The 23,441-nt window shown below is 52.4% G+C and overlaps 2 long non-coding RNA genes across 4 annotated transcripts; both read left to right on the forward strand.

Annotated features, from left to right (window-relative positions):
• Positions 1-4,440: 4,440 nt before the first annotated feature.
• On the forward strand, positions 4,441-10,168 carry LOC119107688 (uncharacterized). 3 transcript variants are annotated; one of them, XR_005095254.1, is made up of 4 exons: positions 4,441-4,782; positions 5,147-5,693; positions 6,281-6,464; positions 8,600-10,168. It is a non-coding gene; the product is annotated as an uncharacterized LOC119107688 (long non-coding RNA). The 3 variants fall into 3 exon arrangements; XR_005095256.1 differs by having other exon boundaries at positions 5,383-5,693; XR_005095255.1 differs by having other exon boundaries at positions 4,441-4,743.
• A 10,272-nt stretch (positions 10,169-20,440) lies between these two features.
• On the forward strand, positions 20,441-22,250 carry LOC119107689 (uncharacterized). Its single transcript, XR_005095257.1, has 2 exons — positions 20,441-20,595; positions 21,643-22,250. It is a non-coding gene; the product is annotated as an uncharacterized LOC119107689 (long non-coding RNA).
• The last annotated feature ends 1,191 nt before the right edge of the window (positions 22,251-23,441 follow it).

A 23,441-nucleotide genomic window follows, 5' to 3' on the forward strand; every position in this document is an offset into this window, starting at 1 on the left:
GCTAGCGATGCTAGCGCCTTTGGCTATTGTGGATTGGCAGCGGACATGTTGTGGGGTGGTCGTTGCCGTTGGTATCTAATTGAAGGCGTGAGTTGATCTTTGACATTTTGTAGAGGCCCATTATATAGTGTTATCGGAAGTTGTCCTTATGTTCCGTGCATGTGGTTTCACCCGTGATACAGAGCTACATCTTTGTCCACTATGGGTGTTGTGAGTCTACTAATCTGATCGTTAGAACCTCAGTGCTTGTTTGTACCCGCGTTTGTACCGTATATATATATATATATATATATATATATATATATATATATATATATATATATATATATATATATATGTGGGTGTGGGTGTGGATGTGGGTGGGTGTGTGCGTGTGTGGGTGTGTGTGCGTGTGTGGGTGTGTGTGTGCGTGTGTGGGTGTGTAAATTCAGGTAATAGGTGTTGCTGTTTGCACGTTTTTTAAAAAAAATTCATAGCAAACTAGCATTTGGCTATTTTTCCCGATAAATTTCGACACGCTGCTTCTGTATTCATACAAACGTGGGTGCAGACGAAGCACCGAGCGTCTAATGATCAGACCAGTAAATTCGCAGCACGCATAATGGTCAAACGTGCGGTTGTTGTCCTCATTTATGGCCATTTCGGACCAGGTTGCTGCGGCTCGTCCCTATTTTGGGCCCAGCTCGGCCTGCTGTGTGTGGCTGGCGGGCGAGACGCTGACCGCCGGCCGTCTCCCTCCGGCAGATGACGGCCACTCGCCAATGCTGACGCCCAGCCGCAGCTTCTCGTCACTGAACCGGTCCGTGTCGTGCGAGCCCGGCTCGGCGCGCGCCGCCGCCCCACAAACTCAGCCAGTCAGACTCGTCCAATTCGTCGTCGCCGTCGTCCTCGGTGCCCAACTCGCCGGCGGCGGCGGCCGTGGCGGCAGCCCAGTTCCAGCCGCGCCCCTCCTCCCTTCACGGGCTCAAGCACAAGCTGCACGCGGCCACCAAGTCGGCGCACGCGGCCAGCCGCCGCAAGTCGGTCGGCCACATACCGTTGAGCCCGCTGGCGCGCACGCCGTCGCCCAGCCCGCTGCCCGTGTCGCCGACGCGCTCACCCAGCCCGCTGGCCTTCCCCACCGCGCACGCGCCGGCCCCGCCCACCAGCGCCGTGCAGTCGTACAGCCCGGGCGCGGCCAGCCTGGCGCCGACGGCCGCCGCCAAGGCGTACATGCGGCCCAAGTCGGCCGAGCCGGGCAGCCCGCTGTTGCGGCGCGCGCTCTCGCCGGACCGGCTGCACCGCTCGGACGGGCGGCCGTCCATCTCGCCGCTCGTCTCGTCGCCGCCGCCGCGCGTCACCGTTACGGCTCAGTCGCCGCCGCCGACGGCCGACGGCGCGCTCACCTCGTCGGACGGCGGCGCCAGCCCCGAGCTGGCCGGGCGCCGGGTGCGCGTGCAGCCGCACTGCCGCCACCACCGGCGGCCGGGCACGCCGCGCCGGCCGGCCACACCGCCGGCGCCAGCCGCCGCGCCCGACGCCGCCGCGCGCCCGCCGCCGGCGCGCGCCGCCGAGCCGCTTGTATACGTGTCGACGGTGACGGTGCGGCCCCGCTGCCGACGGTGGCGGCGGCGGCGGCGGGCGCCGCTGCCGGCGAGCGACGGCCCAGCAAGGAGCGCGGCCGGCGTCGGGAGGGCAGCGTTCGCCGCCGGACGGGCGCCCGCCGCCCGGCCCGATCCGGAAGAGCCGCCGCCGCCACCGCCGCCGGCCGACGCCGGCAAGCGCTCGGCGCACGAGAAGCGCAGCGCGTTCCGCAACACGGTCTCGGGCAAGGACGAGGATGCGGCCGAGCCGTAGGCGCCGCGCCGCGCTGCCTGCTCCTCCAGTGATTCTGTCATGTGATATCTTAGCGGTGACTCTGTTCTGTCCACTCGCCCTCGCGCGCAGGTGTATTTATTTGTGGCTCGCTGGCCGACCGGTCCGCCGGCAGCGGTCGTCTCGCCATAACGCCACGTGCAGTCGTGTCGCCGAGACGCGTCATAATTCGCTGCTCTTATCGTCCCAATGTCTCCCGGCAACATGAGGCAGCGGCCCAACATCTCGTTGTCGGGACTACTCAGCTAGTTGTGGTGTCGGTAGTGTCCAGGTCTGGCGCAAGTGGCAGCGCGGCCGTGCGGCGTCCCGTGCGACTGCGCCCGATCATGTGGTTAATTCCCATTTGCGGCCAGCCTGGCGCAAAGCGGCGTCGCTCATTCACTAATGTGACTGTGGCAGCGGCTGCGCGTCACCTGCTAGCGTCGGCCGCTGAGAGCGTCGCTCTGGCGCGCGGACGCCGGGGATCACGGGCGCTCGCCCGCGGTCCCGCCGACAGCGGGCGCCACGCCTCCAGGCGGCACCGCGGACGGCTGGCCGTCGTTGGGCCCGCGCCGGCCGGACTGTTCGGTTTCTTGGTTTGACGTTGGCCGGTGCGGTGTGACGTCGCGGAGTTGCCGTTCATTCTTGCTTTCATCGATTTCATCTGGATTCGTGTCGACTCATCGTGGCCTGGCCCCTCCGCGAGCTGGCGATTGATTGTAAATATACCGCACTGTCTATGGATGCCGGTTGTTATGGTCAAGCCATCGGATATCATCTTGGCGTTGATTGACGTGCGTTAGGCCCGCCCTCCGTCACGCCCGAGTTGGTCAGTGAGCTGGGTCAGTAATGTCTTGGGATCACTCATTTGAAGGGTGGTAAGCATCAAAGTGGTGGAAGTGTAACGTGTGCGGCGCCTGGGTGTCGCGAAGACGACGCACTGGCACAGTAGGTGACAAAACCCCGCGAAGGCTTCCAGCTGAGGAAACGCGCGCTATCGCCGACACACGCCGAACCCATCGGTGACCGAATGCGTGTCACTCGAGGTCCACGTCTCTGAGTTGGAGGGGTGGGGGGGGGGGGGGGGAACTCAGTGTTGTGGGGGTCAAAACTAGATATGCCGGAGGGCTGACATAAAGATGACGTGAGGCGGAAACGCAGAAAACGCACTTTATACAGGCGAAACCAGGGGGAGACGAATGCAAAACGTCGTAAACATGGGAGAGGAAGTGAAGTGAAACAACTACGGGGGACGTAATCTCGTAGGTGGTGCTACCAGAACAATGCCAGATGTGGGACCTGGGTAATTTAGCCCGAAGGCGGAAGTGTAGTTTCCTGCTCAGTAGGGGGGAGGACTCCCTCAACTTTGAGAAGAAATTGTTCGAATTCTGGTGAGAAACCTATTTGTTGGCGTACTTTGGAGGTATGTTTCGATATTTTCCACTGCCCAGATCCCTTGCACACACCCACACGCGCGCATACACACACACACACACACACACACACACACACACACACACACACACACACACACACACACACACACACACACACACACACACACACACACACACACACACACACACACACACACACACGCGCACGCACATCTGCAAATGTGTATGTTGCGAGGGAAGCGTTTATATCTACAGATGAGTGCTGCTGCTACTCAGAAGTGCTACTCAGAGCCGCACCTCTGCCTAAATCCACTATGTGGTGGGCATACACAGAATGTGCTCTTGTGTAAATCGACTGAGATCTGAGTGGATTTTGATTGAGAAGCGTCACTCATGACGCAATACACACGGAAGAACCGACCCGCCTGCATCGTGACGTGATGCACATATGTTAACTGCATCGTGACGTGATGCACACATATGTTAACTGCATCGTGACGTGATCTACACATGACACAGAGTGTATGCCACAGGGCTGTTAAGGCACCCATATGAAATCGGACCAGGTCTCAGCTACAGGCTGCTGCATGCACGTCAGCATCGTTTCAGCGCGACATTATCTAGGTTGGTCCTGTGTAGGGTATGGATGTCAGGCGTTTGATTCTGCGCACGACTGCAGAACGCACCGGCTTGGACACAGCGCCCGACAACGACATGCGTGTTGCAGCCGGGGCATTTCGCACCAGCTCTATCGTCAGCCTTCTTAGCGAGGAGTGCGAGTCACCGACAGGTCTCCGCCGCGAGATACTCAGCTCGCGCTCTGCCCTACAGATTGTACAGTTCGAGACATATTCAGCCCTTCGAAGCATCTGCTCAGACCACTTAATTCAGCCTTTCACGACAGGCAGAACGCTTGCCGCCAATCTCATCGGTGTACCAGTCAGAAGAAGCCTGCAGGATGCGGACATCAGTATAAGGGACGCCGCCTCAGTGCCACTCATCATCGCGCGTGGAATTTCGACTCGGTCCCGTGAGGGTAAATGTTTCTGCTTCAGTGCCGATGAACTCTGACCTTTGGGCTCCTTAGCTCCAGGCGAAGAACCTAACAGAGGGCGGAGTTACTGCTCCGACAACCAATCACATGCCAGCTTACCGGATCGCCCGATCCGAGCGCCGCTAGCGTTGCCCCCTCACTGTGTTCGGCGCCGGATGTGTGGTTATTGCAGGGCGTGTGCGGTTTGCTCCCGCCGTAAGTGGACCGAAGCAATGAATGCTTCTCGGGGACGGCAGGTGGTGTCGGCGGACACCTCGCGACGATCTTGAGCTTACCGGAGCTTCACCATCGATTACATCCTGAATGAACCTGGGACGTCTCCCGCCAGTACCAACGGCAGGCAGGCAGACTTCTCCAGTCTGCAGCCGGCGTCGGAGCGGCGGCAGCCCACCGGCAGTGCTGACCTAGAAGAGTTCACCACGGCTGGAGACCAGGGTGACGCCGAGTCAACTACTGCACGTGAGCCAGCCGCCATCCCCAACACCTGTACCAACACCGGTATGGACAGTCCAGTGTCTGTCAATTATTGACTGCCGTGATCTCGTAATGGCCTTAAAGAGATTGTAGTCAAGTTGTGTACTTGAGCAGGAGGCATGCCCACGAAATACACTGTGTGTGAATTGTTTTGTGACTTATCGCCATCTAACAGGCCCACTGAGGCCAAACACGGCACTCGTCTGCAATTTATTCGCCATGCAGAACACTATAGCCAGGCAAAACATGGCTGAATTCATTTCCTCATCCCATTTAAAAGGCTGCTTGAACAGGGTCATAGAACGTCGACAGTAGTGAAGGTCGTGAATAGCGACTAGTGACTCTGGTAGTAAAAAGCTAAGCCTGATTTTTGGGTCGATTTTTGCAGGGCATGACCACAGGAAAATGCACTGCAAGATTGGCGAAGCCAGTGTACACGACTATTCAGCAGTCGACAGTCGCCTTCTGTTGAGCAGTGCTGCCACGCCGACGTGCGTCAGCTTCGTATTGCGCGGATTACAAGCGGGGCCTCAGAGCCAACGAGACTGGCGTGGACCGTGGTACTTTTCAGCTTCGGCGACTCTGTCCAGCTTAGTTCGGCCCAGCCTTCTCTTTTTCCACCAGATCATATTATGGAATGACTAGCCGCGGGAGTGTGCAGTTAACCAGGAGAAAAATCACCAGAGGGCATTGGAAGCGGTCTGCCGGGCCTCCTACCAGCCGCGCGTCATCTGCCGGCGGGTGGGCCGTCTCACACGGGACGATGCCGTCAGCCGGTGCTGTCGTGCCTCGGTGTCAGCCTATCCGGCCGCGGTCCAGACCCCCTATGATCAGCTGCCGGCGCCAGCCCTGCCCTGGACGGCGTCTTACAAGACGTACTGAACACGGCGCGGGCAGAAGACGGCGCCGGCACACAACGACGCCTGCCTCAACGGGTGAGCCCGCGGCGACAGCGCGCTGAGGAGAGAAATCTCGACTTCCGAGTTCAGGTTCGCATTTCGTTGCTTGTTCGCCTCGCATTTATTCGTCATCATGAAGCCGACGCCGCTCAATCTATGTGCTTCCATTGAACGTCATCAGCATTCAGGTAAATTTTACAGCAGGGCTGAGCTGATTTGCGCGAGTGTGATAACATGTGACACCCGCTCTGGTTTCACGACCCTTCCATTGCGACAGCTGTTGGCACGACGGTAGCTGGGATTCACAATGTCAGGCTCTGCAATTAGAGTGCGTGCTGGGATTCACAATGTCAGGCTCTACAATTAAAATGGGTGCTGGGATTCACAATGTCAGACTCTACAATTAGAGTAGGTAATGGGGTTCATAATGTCGGGCTCTACAATTAGAGTGGGTGCTGGGATTTACAATGTCAAACTCTACAATTTGAGTGGGTGCTGGGATTCACAATGCCAGGGTCTACGATTAGACTGGGTGCTGAGATTCACAATGTCAGGCTCTACAATTAGAGTGAGTACTGGGATTCATAGTGTCAGGTCTGTCCGTCACCGACTTGCTTCCTCAGCTCTCTGGACCGCTTCAAGTGCACGATGTGTGAGAGGACGGGCTTCATCAATAGCGACCAACTGGCGCTCCATATTACGTCACGTAGTGCGGAGGCGTCGCGTCAGAGCCGCTGCGTCATTTGTGCGGTTGGCTTCCGTGCGGCACAGCAGCGGCCGAAGCGCGTGGGAGGCTCCCAGCACAAGGTACGCGGCCAAAGGTGGTGGCAGGTGTCGCCCGAAGCATTGAGGGCGCTCGCTGCGGCTTGCTTCATCGCTCCTCGACACCAGTCGAGATTGTAATGTGACTGTATGGCACCACCGACCCGATCCGGCCCTGGCCTCGGTTCCCGGCCGACTTTTGCTCACCCGTAGAGGAGGAGGCCACTGACTGAGGGGAGGGGCGCGTTCCCCCGTATCATTAGGTAGGGGTTGGGACAGTCCTCCCAATGTCAACAGCCTCCTTACTGGGAAAGTATGTTGTTTGCGTGTGTTGCGTTTAGGGACCGAGGTTTTCTCCTGAATAAGGGCCCATCACATCCACTAGCACTGAATTGCGAACTAGACGACGTTTAGGGGGGGGGGGGGGGGGGCTATCCGAATGACCACCGAGCGGCGTTCCCGAGATTGCTCGGATGTGTTCAACGTCTTCAGTCCAGTGCCTAGGGTTGAAGGCGTATGAGAGGTGACTGGATCATCGCGTGCCTGGAAAAACGTGTATATTAGATAGTTCTAGAAAAAGTGAGACCCGATGATGTGCAGTTTTGCATACTTTTCATTTTGTCTCCGAGTGCGAGTTGTGTTTGTAATGCTGTTTATATACTGTAACGTTGTTTGTACAAGTTGTGTTTGTATAGCTCTGGTTCAATGTCAGTCGAGTGTTGAACATCCCTTCCTCTCTCGTGCTTGGCCTTACACGATAGCCTTGGACCGCAAATAGATGGTTTTTGGAATATAGGTACCTTGAACGATATCGCCATCATAAAATATGTTTTTTCCATGTCCGCCGAATGCGAAAAATTTAAAGGACAATTAGTTTTTATTGAGCTTGCAGTTCCATCACACTGAAGTTATACCTATCCTGAGAGGGGGTATTTTCGTATTAACATTATCGCTTTGAACATTTCGTCACATGGACAATATCAACAGATTTCAGTGATGAAGGTCCTATCTAAAAGAAAGACAGAGCCCAGGCCTGGATTGGCCAGGGGGATGGGGCGGGGAGGATCTGTCCCCAAGAAGGCTTCTTGAGCTAAGCAAAAAATAAAAATATAAATGGTGGAATGCAGCGCGCAAGAGCTTTCGGCACCTTCGATTTTATATGTTTCACACCCGTGTGCATGTTCTAAGCTCCCAGCAAGTTAGATCATTGGCTGAGGTCTTGACCGAAATGGAACTACAAACATGTTGTAACCATCATCATTTATTAACATATGGACAGATTTTGACGACATCTATAGGTGTCGTGTCATGTGTTGTATGCATTCGACATGTTTGTTGTAAGATTACCTTAGTGTTATCCAAAACAAATCGTCCATCTTTCTATACTAATTTGACCCTGGTCTCGACTTACTGATTTTGACCTATAATGACCTCAGTATTGATGTATACTCTTTTGACACATTGTTTACCTGTATTTGACAGAAGGTGACACCGCATTTTGTTAGAGCCGTCTCCTAAACAGTTTTCCTCCATTGTCTTCGAGCGCGGTGTTTGTAGCGTTTGGGTCTGCGAAAATACCTTCCCCCGGGCGCTAGGCTGGAACCACGGGCTCGCTCGGGTTGAGGCATTTGCATTTCATACGGATGAACATGGAGACTGGTTTCAGACTAAACTTGCGAAAATGTCTGGATTTTCAGGTTGGGTTATCACGGACAAAGATACCTTTGGAACGCAGATAAATAAGCGTTGTTTGGAATAGGTACCTTGAATTAATTCGTCATTATCATTATGAATATTACAATAAAAGATAGAATATGTGCTATACATGCATGCTGGGGCTTTTTTCTTCGAACGGGAACAAGAAGATGAGGTATTTTATATGCAGCTTTTGCTGCATATTTCGTTGTCTTGTGCTATGAGCGAATGTTTTTCGTCATACCGTCATAATGATCAAGCTGGGCCTACCTAGAAATGAAGTGCAATAACCTATGCTTGACTAATGACTGTCCGCCATGCACAGCCCAGTCGCGGATGATGAGCCAGCCCCCCCCCCCCCGCGTCGTCTAACTTACGAACGGTTGACAGCAGGGTGAAAGCAAGGAAATCGTTGAAAATGCTGTCCTGAGTAGAGCTCGAAACATACCGTATTGAATGTATTGTTTGATATTTCACCATTACAGGGCCTTACAGTTCATAGCGGAATTCCTCCCAGAGAACGTACTCTACCAGCGCTGGTTGAATTGCAAAGAACCTACTGCAGCTTCTTGGCGCCCTCGTCAGCTGTGGTGTCTACTCGCCAAGCATTTCGGGTCGGAGCACTTCCTTCCAAATGTTCGGCAGTATATATTGTACCAGGTGTCCATGCGGCATGTTGTACTAGTGATGCAGTGTACCGACAATATGTCATTGACTGGCCTACTGTTCATAAGTGACCAGCATAATGTCCATAGCATGTTGTCATCCAGAAAAAAGTCGACATTTACATTGCCTACGTAAACCTATCATTTCTACCTGAGCAAGCGAACTCGAAGTGGCAGCAGTTACTTGGCTAGGTCAGTTACGGTGAATCACGAAAGCAGTTACTTGGCTAGGTCAGTTACGGTGAATCACGAAAAGCACAGACGAGTGCATTTTGTCTACATACCATAATATATTTAGCTTGCTTGCGAGGTAACTTACTCGACGACGAAAAAACGCGCAGCTCCACAATGTGATGCAATTTCCCCCAGGGTGAGGCAAATTGTCCCACGTAAAGGGAGGACATTAAGAATTAATATACCAAAAACCGAAGACATGCTCTCCAAAACCTTACGGCCACGTATGAAGCTGGGGTTATAGCTGTCTGCAAATATGATAGTCCTCGCCAGTTATAGCAGGAGGTAACTCAGGGTAAAAACACGTATGACCCTCCCTAGCCCCCGAAATAAATGTCTCTCTCCCATTCAGGTAAAGCTAGGAATCCGTGCCTACCTACATAGCGGCAACTTAACGTGCGTTTCGATTTAATTCCTTTACGTGGCAACATTTCGCTCAGCTCATCTGAAGAGACTTCCATTCATCCATTTCTTCACTGTCAAGCCCCTAGGATGTTTGTTCCTGTTCGCGCAGAAGCTGCGGGTACCCACCCTAGGGGGGCACCCAGGGGTGGCGCCACCAGGGGCAAGGGGTCAGCCGCCTTCTTGTACGCCAAGAGGAAACAAACAAACAAAAATATATAGGTTCTCCTTGAAATTTAAGGAGGCTCTAACTGACCGACAGAAGGCAGCAAACGAACGGGACATGTATTGCGTGCTTGAACAGTCTAGAGAGTTGTGTAGGAACTAGCTCGTTCGGCGCGGCGCTAACGCAGCGGGCCCGGGCAGCCCGTGGCAGCCAGTGCGGCAGTCGCGCAGTCTGCGCGGTCGGCGGAATGCGCTGTCCACATGGTGCGAATGGAAGCCCCGGAGCACTTTCCAGAATCCGACGAAGCCACCGTTGTTTGGGTCCGGGACCTGTTTGCGTATGCCCCAAACAACCCATGACTGGCTAGCACACCGAACGCAAAAGCCAAGCAACCCACATTTGGAGTTAAATGTTCGGTTGATTACGCATTACGAGACAGCTCCTTCCATACTCATATCTCAGTTTACCAGCTCGTTTTGGTCGGACCGTATGCAATGTATGCAATACAGAATGCAATGCGTGCATGCTGTGGCACTGTGGCACCGTGTGACACATGACACATGGCACTATTGTGATTCGGCACTTCGCGCCACGATAGCGCTGTGGTTCGTGGTAATTAGTCGTTGGTGATACGCCACTGGGATGTTGTGGACACGATCACGAAAGCAATAAACTTATTTAGCGAAACCTTTCAGCACCGGCATGCTCCATTGTCACATTCGACGAGCTTACCATCACAGCGCCACGTGCCGACATGCGTGGAACCGCGCTGGCCGGGCGAGCGCGCCGTGGTGCGACGGATGCGGAGGCCCCGTGGCCGACCGGTCTCCGGAGCATGTCGGAGCACTCCGATCCTGAGGATCACCGACTGCTACTTCGGCAGCCGGCCCTGCTGCAAGATAGTGCATCAGCTTTGTGCGGGACTCGGAGCACCTTTCTGCGGCCGTCGTGTCTGCGTCCGGGCGCAGAATGCACTCTCAGAGCACCTGTCTGTGGCCGTCGTGTCTGCTTCCGGGCGCAGGATGCACTCTCAGAGCACCTGTCTGGCCGTCGTGTCTGCGTCCGGGTGCGGGAGGCGCTCTCAACTTGCCACCCGCTTATTCAACCCTGGTCGGGCGCCAATATTCAGAACAGTTTGGAAACGTGACAACGTAGCTGGCTGGGCCGGTCTCCAGGCACGGTGTCATCCCGCAACAAGCCTTCTCGTCGGTGCTCGGCGCCTCGATCGAGCTGAATGGATACGCAAGGAGCATAATTGTTGCGAGGTATTGCACTAACCAATGGAGCAAGCACTAAAACACGCTAAAATATAAACACATTCAAAATGTAAATGCCGGCGTATCGAGACCCCTGATGTGACTGATGATTTGAGCCGGGTATAAAACGCTTGGCGGGTGTTTCATGAGGCATGAAGGCTCTCGTGACGTTTGTTTGACTTGAAGTGGGAAAAAAACACCGCATATTGCATAAATAGAGGGGAAATGTGGCAATGCTGCCTACAAATACAACTTATAAATCGGACACCATGACATGTTACTCTAAGCTAGTTCCTCCCTGGCGCTGGTCAGCCCTGCAAACCCTTTGGCGCATGTCCCACAGGGCAGATGGCGGAGGTCCTAATGAGCCTGGCGCCGCGGATTGCGGATGGGGGGGGGGGGGAGGGAGGGTGGCCAACCAGATGTAGAGGGCGCCTCAAGCTGAAGAGAGGCGGCGGTCACCCAGATGTAGGGAGCGCCGCGGGCTGAGAAGAACGTGGTGGTCACCCAGGTGCGGAGGGCACCGCAGGCTGGGGAGGGACGGCGGTCACCCAGATGTAGAGGGCGCCGCGGACTGAGGAGGGGTGGTGGTCACCCAAATGTAGATGGCGCCACTGGGAGGGTCAGTGTTGTTCCCCGCAGCGGTTGGTGGACGTGATATTCCAGGAATTCCCGCTTCATTGGCAGCTGTTTTTACACTATCCGAAGAAACATGTCCCGCGGAGTGTCGACACGGTGGCCTGGTACGATGATGTTGATGACTGGGGTCTCAGGACGTGCCGACTACCAGACCATTCTGTGGCACACAGAAACAGCGATGAAACATTATGAGGTCTTGGGCTGGTTTCACTTGCGTAAGCCGGCCTGGATGGGGCTTATGGGGCATTTAACGCGATAACCTGGCAGTCGGGCTACGGTTGTCTGTTGATGCGGCTCGCGCTGTCGTTCCTCAGACAGGAAAAATAATGATCATATTGTTTTACCTTCAACACAATATTGTCATTGAGGAGAGATAATTCGTGTGACGTTTCTATGATGTCATACATATATGGATTAATTCCAGTTAAGCGACGCAAAATAACCTGCACAAGATCGCGCACGCCTAGCTGAGAAACACGAGGAGCTAAAGTATTAGAGAATGGCAGAGGTGTGAACTGCAGCGGATGAACCTTTAAATGACTATTTCGGTTCAAAAACCCTAAAGGTGGGATACGCCTTTAATGAGCACCCCGGAGACGCACATCTGCGGAGGGCGTATACAACACTAGGTGTAAACATGGCACCCTCGAGCGTGACAAGTGATCCTAGTGCAAGCCATATTAACCTTACTATGTTATTTCAGCAACAGCAAAACACAACACAGTTCACAAGATATTATTATTGCTCCACGTCGGTAGCTTTTGTCTGAAGCCAAGCACACAAACGTCGTATTGTGACTTGATTTGAGCAACGTCGTATTGTGACTTGATTTGGGCAACGTCGTTTTTGTCATGCACGAATAGGAGCAGCGCTCTGCTCGTTGAGGTGGATACGGATGCCCGCTTACAAATTTCGTTCTGTCTGTGCTCCGCACGTGTCACTGAAACCTTTTGGCTTCATCACATGTGTTTCGGACAGCCCTTAGCACCGTGCCGTGCGTTGGGACGTGAAACCTAGACGACTGAAATGCTCGTGATATTCGGACAATTTATTAAAAGTATGATGCTCGTGGTAAGCCTCCATCTGAATTTATGCTCGGTACCTTACACACAACTTCAAGTGGCAAACCATATACGCTTCAAACCAGGAAGTATCCGCTTAAAAAAAAATACCAATATATTGCAGGTCACGTTTTTGCTTACGTAAGCCCGTTGCTACGTTATTGAAAAGCTGTCACCTTTTCTACGGAATCTCAGCTATAGTGAAAACTTGTATCCTAGTATCCCAGTAGGCAATTCTATTCCTAGGCATTCTAGCATCTAAGACTCACCTGTTTTGTTTGAAATACAAAGATGTTACCTTGCATTACTCTGTGGACTTCGGTAACCCGTCACGTTTTTCAGAGTCGCAGCCTGTCAAAGTGTTTGTCGCGAAAAACGAATTGAAGCTACGTAGCATGGTGGGGCAGACCGTTCCTGGAACAGATGCGGAGATAGGAATTATGCTGAACGACGAGCATGTTGCAATTTATCACAGAGCCAGATGTCTTCAGATACTTATGACATTATCTGTACATCAAGGAAAATTACCGTGTCAACGTTAAGCATTGTAGCATGACTTCTAAGAGATGAGATATTGTAATATACCACGAATGATTAAAATAGCAGCAATCCAACATCATGTTTCAGCGACAAGCTAAATGTATGCATATTACTATGAAGCATGGAGGATAGCATTTATACACTATACACTGGCGCATGTAAATGTACTGTTGCCGATTTTTACATTCCGTTTAAGTAGAGAAAGTTGCATGCAAGTTGTATTTTTATGTAGCGGGCCAGTGAGACTAAGATGAAGCACATCGATTCGGATATTATTATTCCAATGGCTCGACGAAGCAACCCATCAGATCGAAGCAAGAGTCTTAACATTTCAAACAATCGAATACCAAATGTCCTGCTGTAGTGCCCCTGTGGTAGCGGGGAGCGTGCTGATAGTGTCCTGCTGTGGTGCCTCTCTGTGGCAGCGGGGAGCGGGCTGATAGTGTCCTGCTGTGGTGCCCCTCTATGGCAGCGGGGAGCGTGCTGATAGTGTCCTGCTGTAGTGCCTCTCTGTGGCAGCGGGGAGCGTGCTGATAGTGTCCTGCTGTAGTGCCCCTCTATGGCAGCGGGGAGCGTGCTGATAGTGTCCTGCTGTGGTGCCTCTCTGTGGCAGCGGGGAGCGGGCTGATAGTGTCCTGCTGTAGTGCCTCTCTATGGCAGTGGGGAGCGTGCTGATAGTGTCCTGCTGTGGTGACCCTCTATGGCAGCGGGGAGCGGGCTGATAGTGTCCTGCTGTAGTGCCTCTCTATGGCAGTGGGGAGCGTGCTGAAGTGTCCTGCTGTGGTGCATTTCTATGGCAGCGAGAAGCGTGCTGATAGTATCCTGCTGTGGTGCATTTCTATGGCAGCGAGAAGCGTGCTGAGAGTGTCCTGCTGTGGTGCCCCTCTCTGGCAGCGGGGAGTGTGCCGACAGTGTCCTGCTGTAGTGCCTCTCTATGGCAGCGGGGAGGGTGCTGATAGTGTCCTGCTGTAGTGCCTCCCTATGGCAGTGGGGAGCGGGCTGATAGTGTCCTGCTGTGGTGCCCCTCTCTATGGCAGCGGGGAGCGGACTGATAGTGTCCTGCTGTGGTGCCCCTCTATGGCAGTGGGGAGCGGACTGATAGTGTCCTGCTGTGGTGCCCCTCTCTGGCAGCGGGGAGTGTGCCGACAGTGTCCTGCTGTAGTGCCTCTATGGCAGTGGGGAGCGGGCTGATAGTGTCCTGCTGTGGTGCCCCTCTCTGGCAGCGGGGAGTGTGCTGACAGTGTCCTGCTGTAGTGCCTCTCTATGGCAGCGGGGGTCGCTTTCTTGGTCTGAGCAACTACTTTAAAACATTTAGTTGACTACTTGACATCGATATCTTCATGTTTTTTTCATATTTTATTTCGCCACAATGCTGCCACTTGTCACTCGCCACTGTATGTCAAAATTGCTCAACTGCGGTTATCAACGGACAAATAGAAGAAGTAGCACAGCGTTGTATTTACTGGCACGGAAAGCCTTCAGATTACGTCAGGTAGGAACATCAACACCAGATGCATCAAATTATTTTAATTTTAACAGTATAGCCCGGCGTTTTGGCACATGAGACTCAATACAACGGCCCGGCGCGTTAATCGACGGAACCAAGTGACCGAGCAGTCACCGGTGGCATCGACGGCAGGAGTCACGTGTTTCTCGCACAGAAAATGCGAGCATATGGCACAGGTAGACCGGTTCCAGCAACTCTGATGCACAAAGCCCAAGACAGTAAGCGCCGCCACATGATGTGCGTCATGAGCAGGGAAGTTCTAAAGGGTAGGATGTCCGGAGGGTTCACACACGGGGGCAAAGCGGCAGATACAGGCGCCAGCTGCGCCCCTTGAACACAGACCACGGCGACAGCGGCATACTAATGGAGATTACGGACTAATACTTTGATTGGCTTATAGGCCTGACTGTAACGTGCTGATGCAATTTATTTTCCATTTCGCAAATTTGTAGCCAAATAGCTTGCAAAGTGGCCATTGTTTGCCAATCATGTCAAGCAACATCAGAAAGCCTTCACGCCTGGATCGCAAGCCGAAACGACGCGTATTTGTCTAGCGTGGGCGATAACCATGGTGCTATCTTCTTGTGCACAGCTGTTTAATCATGGGGTACTTAACGCCCCGTTTAGTGCCCCATGTTAATCTTACGTTTACGCGACTCCATGCGCTATAACTTTGCACCCCAAAGTTGCGTTACGACAAAAGGTGGCGTCAGCTCCATGCCAATTAAGATGCATCGATCAAATATCCTGCTCACAAATGATACGAATGTGCTCATTGGGGGGTTAACGCTGACCTGCCGACCAATCACAGGCGGACAACATTTGCCGCCACGCAGGATGAGAGCGGGTCCGCCAAAGTCCCGCATTATCCGCTTTGAAAGGTATCGCTATTTCAACAGGTCGCACCTGGGCGGTAGCCAGGGGCGGAAAAACGCCCTTGATGCAAATTCACCATCACACCAACGTTACCCACGTGACCGCACAGCTGACGGCGCCGGCACATATTCTGCGACGCGATTCGGCGTCTCAGATGCTAAAGTAACGGCATACTTCTCCCAGAACGGTATACGATTCCGATCCGGGTTACCATGGTATCAACAAATGCCCGTCTGTCCTGCCCTTTGCTTCACGTGGATACGTCAAGCGCTATCAGCGCTGTACCTTGATGTACAGATATGTACCTACCTGTACCTCTAGATGTACCTTGCCACCACCATGAAAGCAGATGTTTATATTTCTTTGGCTTTTCCCAAAGTGTGTATTATGCGAGATCTTCAGTACACCAATTCGCTACAATCCTTTGCGATTAAAGGTATGAGAGTTTGAAACCCCCTAGGTAGAGAAAACGATGCACCCATACCAGGCCCATACCAGGCCCATACCAGGCCATTCACCCATACCAGGCCCATACCATGTCCATACCAGGCCATTCACCCATATCAGGCCCATACCATGTCCATACCAGGCCATTCACTCATACCAGGCCATTCACACGTGAAGTTGCACTATAGCTTTTAATTATCTCTCATGGCGTAAAAGAAGGTATGCCACGTTCGTTGTGCTCCTCACTTATTGTTAGATCTGACGCTTACGATTTGATCAGTAATGCCAATTTTTCGAAGTCATTCCAAATATCTCAGAATTTCTAATCGAAATAGCCGTTCCTGCGGGAGAAACCCCATTTTGCTCCACGCTCACCACTATGAACGCAAGCATTTAATTTTTCTTCCTTTTCCTTCGTGTGTTCTGTAATATTTTTGGCGCAATGACTTGTGAAAATGTTTTTTATGATAAATGCTACGAAAGCTTGAAATATTTTGGTTAGTCAAAAAAATATGCGAGAATGAAGCTATTGTTCCGCGAAGTCGACAAAACTTTATAGGATGGCCATGACTTCTTGCTATTGCGTTTACCCCGGTGGCTTTTTTATGCATACTTTGACTGTGGAAAGGGAAGTATCACAATGTCCATGGTGACGCACTGGTTCAAACTTCAACCGCTGCACTTGATAGCAGGCCCTTGCCGCCCACTGGGCCGATCACGTGTGTCGAGACGACGACCTGGCTAGGCCAATGCCTGTCGAGACGACTATCTTGCTAGGCCAATGCCTGTCGAGGCGATTCCTGCCCACGCTGCGGCCGCATTAGACATGCCGACGGGGTACGCTGCTTGATATATTGGAATGCGCTGCCATGCGAATATATACATGCATACATACAGCTTCATGTGCTCGGATGGCGACGTCTGGGGGAGTGGGGAGGGGATGTAGTTGTGTTCCAATTCAGACAGTGAATTGGGTGCTGGCTCTAGAGACGACGCCTCCGAGGCCTCTGGGTGGCGTGCTACGCCGCGTCACGCGGCTCCCGAGCAGCACCCAGCCTCCCCGGGGTCACCCGATCCGCGCCCTGCGCGCTGCGGAAACCAGCCGGTAGGTGGCGGTGGCTATCTGAGCTGCAGGGCACAGCCAACAGGCAGCGCTGGTTGTAGGTCGACAAGTGGTGTTAGTGGGCGCCCGGTTGCCCCTGTAAGCGGATCTAGCTGTTGCTTACTCGGTCCGCGCGTACCCGGTCTGCATAGGACTGATACAGCACGATGCTGGCAGGGGTCTGGGCCGGAAAGTCGGCGGGCGGAATCCATCACCGCACGGCGCCACACCAGCTCAGCAGGAGCCTAGTGATCTGTTGTACCACGTGGACAGTCGCGACAGTCTCACAGTCACCCAGTGAGCGTGGCGCTGAACTCACCGACACAGGGTAGGGTCGCGCGTTCAACGGACGGGAGTCTAGTCTCGTCAATCACAGGGCTCATACAGCTCGCCGTGATTCCCGCAGATGCAGCCATCTCGCACCAAATCACCGTACCCTCCGCTCCGGTATCTGGCGTGCGAAACACGACCGTAGAGGCTGCTGGATGGGTGACATCACCTGCAACCGCGGCGCGGGCCAGGCGGTCAAGCAGTCCCCGTGGACATCGGCAATGATTCGACATATCCCCTACGTCTCTTGGCTGCACTCGCTGACGCCTCACCACTCACCAAGCCTCGCCTGTGGCGTAACCTCGACTCATTCCAGCCGGTCGCCGGTGGCGTGGTCACGTGACCTGGCGCTCTGCCAGCGACGCCCGCCGGCTCGGACGCCGCGAGCGGTCGTCTGAGCGTCACACGCCGCCGCCAAGTGACCGGCGGCGCCGCACGCGTGGCACGATTAAACAGATGAAATACACGCTTGGCTTTTACTGTGCTATGCCATGTCTGAAAACATTCCCTGGTAAAAAATACGCTCATTCATGCAACAAAAGGCCCACACATCTTGCATTCATTAAAAGCGAGCGGTCATGTCCCCGTGACATGTAGAAACTCTCGCTCAACTGTGGTCTCAATGCATGAGTGGTTAAGAGCCCTCATGGAGTGTGGCAGGAGGCTGTAGTCGACCGGAGCCTGATAAACAAACTGTCGTTTGTCACTGCTCTGCCGCGCCGTAGGCAGTCCGATGCCGTGTGACTGGCGGGTGCGTCGTCCTTTCGCGTCGATGTTTGTGCTGAGAATATTTGCCAATGCTGATGGTTGTTCCTTTGTGACAATATTCCGAAGAAAGGGTACGTTGTGGTGCAGTATGCCAGCCTCACATTCACGGCTGGGTTTTGGTTCCTCAGGTCGGAAATATGGTCGAACTTCCGGCGGCCTGACATTACTCTCGCGCAAAACTTTATGATTGACTGGACCTGCTTCAAGCTTGACTGGTTTGCGCTGCCGTACACAGATATGCAGCCACGAACTATAGAAATGACCACACTCTGTGCTATTGTGCCTATATGTTCACTGAGGAGACTATGCTGATGGCGATAAGAAAGGTTTTGCTAGCATTCATTTTCATAGCATGTTGCCCAAGCCGTTGGTACAGTGTGGAGACTGCTCGTTGCATTTTCGTTATCAGTTCAGTCAGTTCTAACTTTTTACGAGCTTCGATGATCCGCGTATCGTCCACGTATTGGACAACATGGACGCCGTCTTTGACATGAAGGCTGTCATTTGCAAAACAAACAAAAAAATTGTATACAACGGACTGAGGTCGCTGCCCTGATACACCCTTATTGGATTTTCAAGTGGTCCTGATTTTAAAGGTCTGATGTGTTTACAGGCGTATGCTACTTTCCGCCTGTGGTTTGGAAGATAGTGCCTAAACCAGTGAGGGCCAACGCCGTGGAGAAATAGCTTTTCAAGGAGCTTATCATGATTCGGCACTTCAGAACATTTGGTAAATTCAATAACACGAACAGCGAGATGTTGCCTCCATCCACAGCACGTAGTACTATATCACGTACTGTCGTCAGTGCTGTTCCGGTTGCATGTTGTTAACGAAAAATACTAAAAAATGTTGTGACTGGGCGAAGAGTTGGTGAGTATCGAAAAAGTTATACAGTTGCTCATGAACAGAACAGTTATACAGTTCAGCCATTTTAGCAGCATCAGGCACAGTCAAGATCGGTCTAAATTTGGAAGGTTCAGATAGAGATTCTGTCGACATGAAAATGGGTTAAATAAAGACATCTTCCAAGAAGAAGGAACTATACCGTTGTTCATGCTGATGTTCACGATGGCGATAATGATGTGACAGAGTACGGAAAAACAATTTATGACGTAGAGAGACGGCCCGTTATCGCCGCAAGAATTGGAGTTGCTCATGCTAAGAATGACAGAATGCATGTTTTCGAGTGGCACTGGTGAAAGTTTGAATTGTTCAGGAAATATTCTAGATAGAAGTGGTGGCAGGACCGGTATACTTGTTTCAGCTCCGACAGTGATCAGAGCAGTCGCTGTCTGACTTACCATTTGCGTGAAGCAGCTGTTCATGACGCTTGGCTCGATCTCTAGAGTTGTGCTCGGACCGGCTTTCTTGCCAGCAACGATCGGTGGTACGCATTTATGCAAACTGCTTGGACCTGCCTTTCAGATTTTCTTGCGGATGTCCTCACGGCTGTCATGACGAATGACTGATTTTGTCAGTCCATTCAGTTCCTTGAAGCGGAGATGGTCGCCGGAGGCCAGCGCAGCACGGCGCTCGGACACGACCTGCTTCGTTGCATGGATGACTGGAGGTGCCGATGGATTGTAAAGTTTGATGGATTTTACCGGGCGATGTCGTCTAACACGGCGAGAACGTGACGCACGAGGTAATTAGCATGCTGACCAGGGTGTCTGAAGGTGAAAACCGGGGTCCAGTCGATCTTGGTCAGTCCCAGCTTGATGGCTGTGAAGTCGACCTTGCACCGATATCGGCTCCGAGCGGTGTTGGTCGGATGTCTGCATCGGGGAAGGCTGCAAAGAGCACAAATAAAGTTGTGAAGACTGAAGTGGCAACGCCACACTCCCGAGCGGCTCCAGGCTGGTTAGTGAGGATAAGGTCAAGGGTGGAGCCAGGTGGCCGGTTGGTGGCGCCGCTGTCGGCGATGATCGATGGATGGAATGAGCATCCCTGCAGAAGCGCCATTTGAAGGCATGCCGGATATTACACACGCTGGGCTTGTGATGTTATACTTCAGTCGGTGCCCACCTGTTCGCGCTACTTGGATGTCTATCTTCGTTGGTTCAGGCATAGTTTGGTTACATCGCAATTCCGTTCTGAAACGCTTGCTTCAGTGTCCCGGTGGGGAATCCCCAGTTACTCCCGAGAGGCCCCTCCTGCTCAGCAGCTGGGAAAACCTCATCTAACACACGTCATTGAAAGCTGTGGCCAACGATTTCTTTGAATCTTAACTCATGGTCTGCAAGGGAATGGCTGGCACTAATCCAAAGGCAGCAAGCTGCAATGTTGCAAAACCGGCTCCAGGAACGAGTTCGCCTTACTTGATGAGGCGTCATGTTAACGCGAAAAGGCGCAGATGGAGTATATCGTACACGAAGAGCGGCAAGCGTCAGTTGCAAGCCTGCCCTGTCGCAGAGAGCACCATGGCGTCCGTGGCGGTGGTGCTGGCCGCCCTGCTGATAGTGGGGATCGGCGCTCCTGACGCCGCTGGTGAGAGCCATACACCAACAGGCCAAACACACCCGCAGATCACTCGGCGCCCATTCAGTGACTGAGGCGATATGAGATGAGGCTGATGCAGCTCGGTGCAGTCATCTGAATAGATCTTTCTGTGCGCTGTTTGGCTCCAAGGAATCCACCCGGCTTTGTAAGGTATATAGAGGTTTAAACTTAGTTTGTCATGCTGTGCTCAGGCGTATTCACGAATGAAGTCAAACTTTTGTTTTGTCTTTGTCTTTTTGGGTGCGAGAACTGGATAAGGGGGACATGACTGTATGAATAGGCAGATGATCTTTGTGCTTGCCTCGGCTATGAGCTGTTTTGTAGCATAAACTGTTTCCGGCCTGACTTGCTGAGATTTCCCCAGTCTTATTGTGTGGATTTAAGCACCCGTAGAAACCCACATGGTCGCTCATCTAATCTTGAAAGATAGATGAAATCAGAATGATTTTTGTTTGAAACATGACACGCTTAAAACAAATATGTATCACTATAGAAAAGCCTGTGCGTTCACCGATCCATATTTATATCAGGCAACATGTTCTCTGGAAAAAACATCATAAGTCGGAAATTTGTCCGACCGAGTCTGTTGTCACTCGCTATTGCCACTAATCTCTATTGATACGTTACGTCAGAAAAGCTGCACAACGTTGCCAGAGGGGACGGAAGGTGTAATGCAGCAACACCACGAAGCATCGCACTGGAGAAATTAACCGGAAATATTTTGGCCCGGGCAGTAAACCCTTGTGTATGGCTCAGTGTTGGTACAACAAGGCAACGTGCGAGGCAACTTTGCGAAAGACATGTACATTACATCGTTCTAACATGTCTTGGAAGAGCGCTGTGGGTGCGCGTCTTCTGCACATCACTGATATTTTGAAGGTGATGCTTGCTATCCCCACATGGCGCCAAATGGCTTTTCGCTTAAATACAATCTCGATGTGCCAATGAGGGAATTCCTATTCTGCATAGGACTCTTTCGCGCGATTGAATTACTGATCTCAGTGTACTGACACCAAGTATTTGTACCTCCCACAGATGCGGCGAGACTGAGACCGCTCTCCGGATGCTTCATACACGGGTGTCCTTCCGGTCAAATTTGCAAGCTGCAGCAGGTGGTCTGCTGCTGCGCGCCATGCTACCCCATTCCAACCTGCGTCCCCATCTTCCCCTGAGGCACCGTCTGCGATCTCTGCGCCGGGTCACGACCCCGTTCGGATCGACCTGACTCAACTACCAACGCCAAACTCGACTTCCTGATTCAACTCGACATTGCTTCACTGTCGCTACTCCGTCAGCCACCTACCCCGGGCCAAGACCATGTCAGGCTTCTGTCCACCGCCGGAACACGTGTTCCAGTTCGACGTGCAATTCGGCGGGTACGACAACGAAGTTAACTCCACCCTGCCTTCCGCGTATCCAGAGGACGAACAGCACCACCCTCGCCTGTCCGGGTTTGTGCCATGACTTCAGGTGGCCCCCCCCCCCCCCCTTCAGCCGCCGACATCATCGCGTGTGCTTGCCGGGCAGCTTCTCTTGCCGTGGCGGCGCCGGTCGTCGTGGTGGCTTCTTTTGTGGTGGCGGCTTTTCTTGTCGTGGCAGCGTTTACCATTAAATGTGCCGATAGAATACATACTTTGACATTACGGTGTTCTTAATCAGCCACCATTTGGGGCGTTTCGCAAACTGCAGCTGACCAGTGGCTACATTTGACCGCACTTCTGCTATACCATAAAGTGACTGTCAGATAGAGCAATCAGAAAGGAAAAGGAGATGCTTAGCCATTTTCGCTCTACGAACGCCACATTTACCTGTCACCGGACCAATGACGTTACAGGTCGTATAAGCTGACCTGCTAAGAAACAAAACAAAAACTTTTGATATGTTCTCTGAGTATAAAAATATACGACAGCTGTGTACCTTATTCCCAAATTTGCCTTCTCTCAGTTTTCTGGTTTGGTAACCTCTATTTGTTGGATGGACACCAGTTGCAGTTTGTTTACCAAGCTAAAATATTAAGTTTTCCTTCCACCTAGTGAAAGAAACAAAAAAAAACTACTTTTTTGCCCCAGGACTCCAGGTGCCCCCGCCCGCTCCCCCTTCTGCCGCCGACGGAAATTAGACAACTGCTCGTGTTAGTTCACGCGGTCCAAATGAAAAGTTGCAGCAGCGGTTCAACAGTTGAAGACAACCCGAAAGTAACCCTTTTGAAAAATTTTAGTGAGTGGAATGTTATTTAAACGGCCCATAGCGTTGCGCTATTTGAAATGTTTTCATACAAGTCCTAGAGCAGACACTGTGTGTAACTGTGTAGTTGAACATAGGCATTCCTGTTTAAACTCACAGGCGCAGTGGCAGCGACGGGCAATTTTAGGCAAGGCGCGCCCAAAACATGCCTGGGTAGAAGTGGGTCGCGTCCGCTTGTTGCGTCAATGTTTTTTACATTGGCGGCATGTGGTACATACGCTGCGACAATGGACGCGGTTCGCATTTAAGTGGGTACTATGATCCAAACTTTAACAGAAAACTGCCGCAACTAAGAACTAATTTGACATCGCTTTTGTTCCGTTGCCTCCGACCATTCTGTATCACTATGTTCTCATGCATGTAATAACACATATAACGTTCATAATATTCCTAGAGTGCGTATTACGTACACTATTAATGGCAATTGGGCAGACATTTTATTTAATTGGTATTTACCTTGCACACTAACTGAGTAGTTTGTTCAACACGTTTGTCCTCAAAGTAAGATACAGCCATGCTTATTTATCATTCAAAACAATTTGCCCACTTTTGACAGCTTAATATAGAATAACATCACATTACCCTACATG

The sequence above is a fragment of the Pollicipes pollicipes genome, unplaced genomic scaffold (assembly GCF_011947565.3).
Source record: "Pollicipes pollicipes isolate AB1234 unplaced genomic scaffold, Ppol_2.1 Scaffold_6686;HRSCAF=7923_pilon_pilon_pilon, whole genome shotgun sequence".
In the NCBI taxonomy this organism is placed as follows: domain Eukaryota; kingdom Metazoa; phylum Arthropoda; class Thecostraca; order Pollicipedomorpha; family Pollicipedidae; genus Pollicipes; species Pollicipes pollicipes.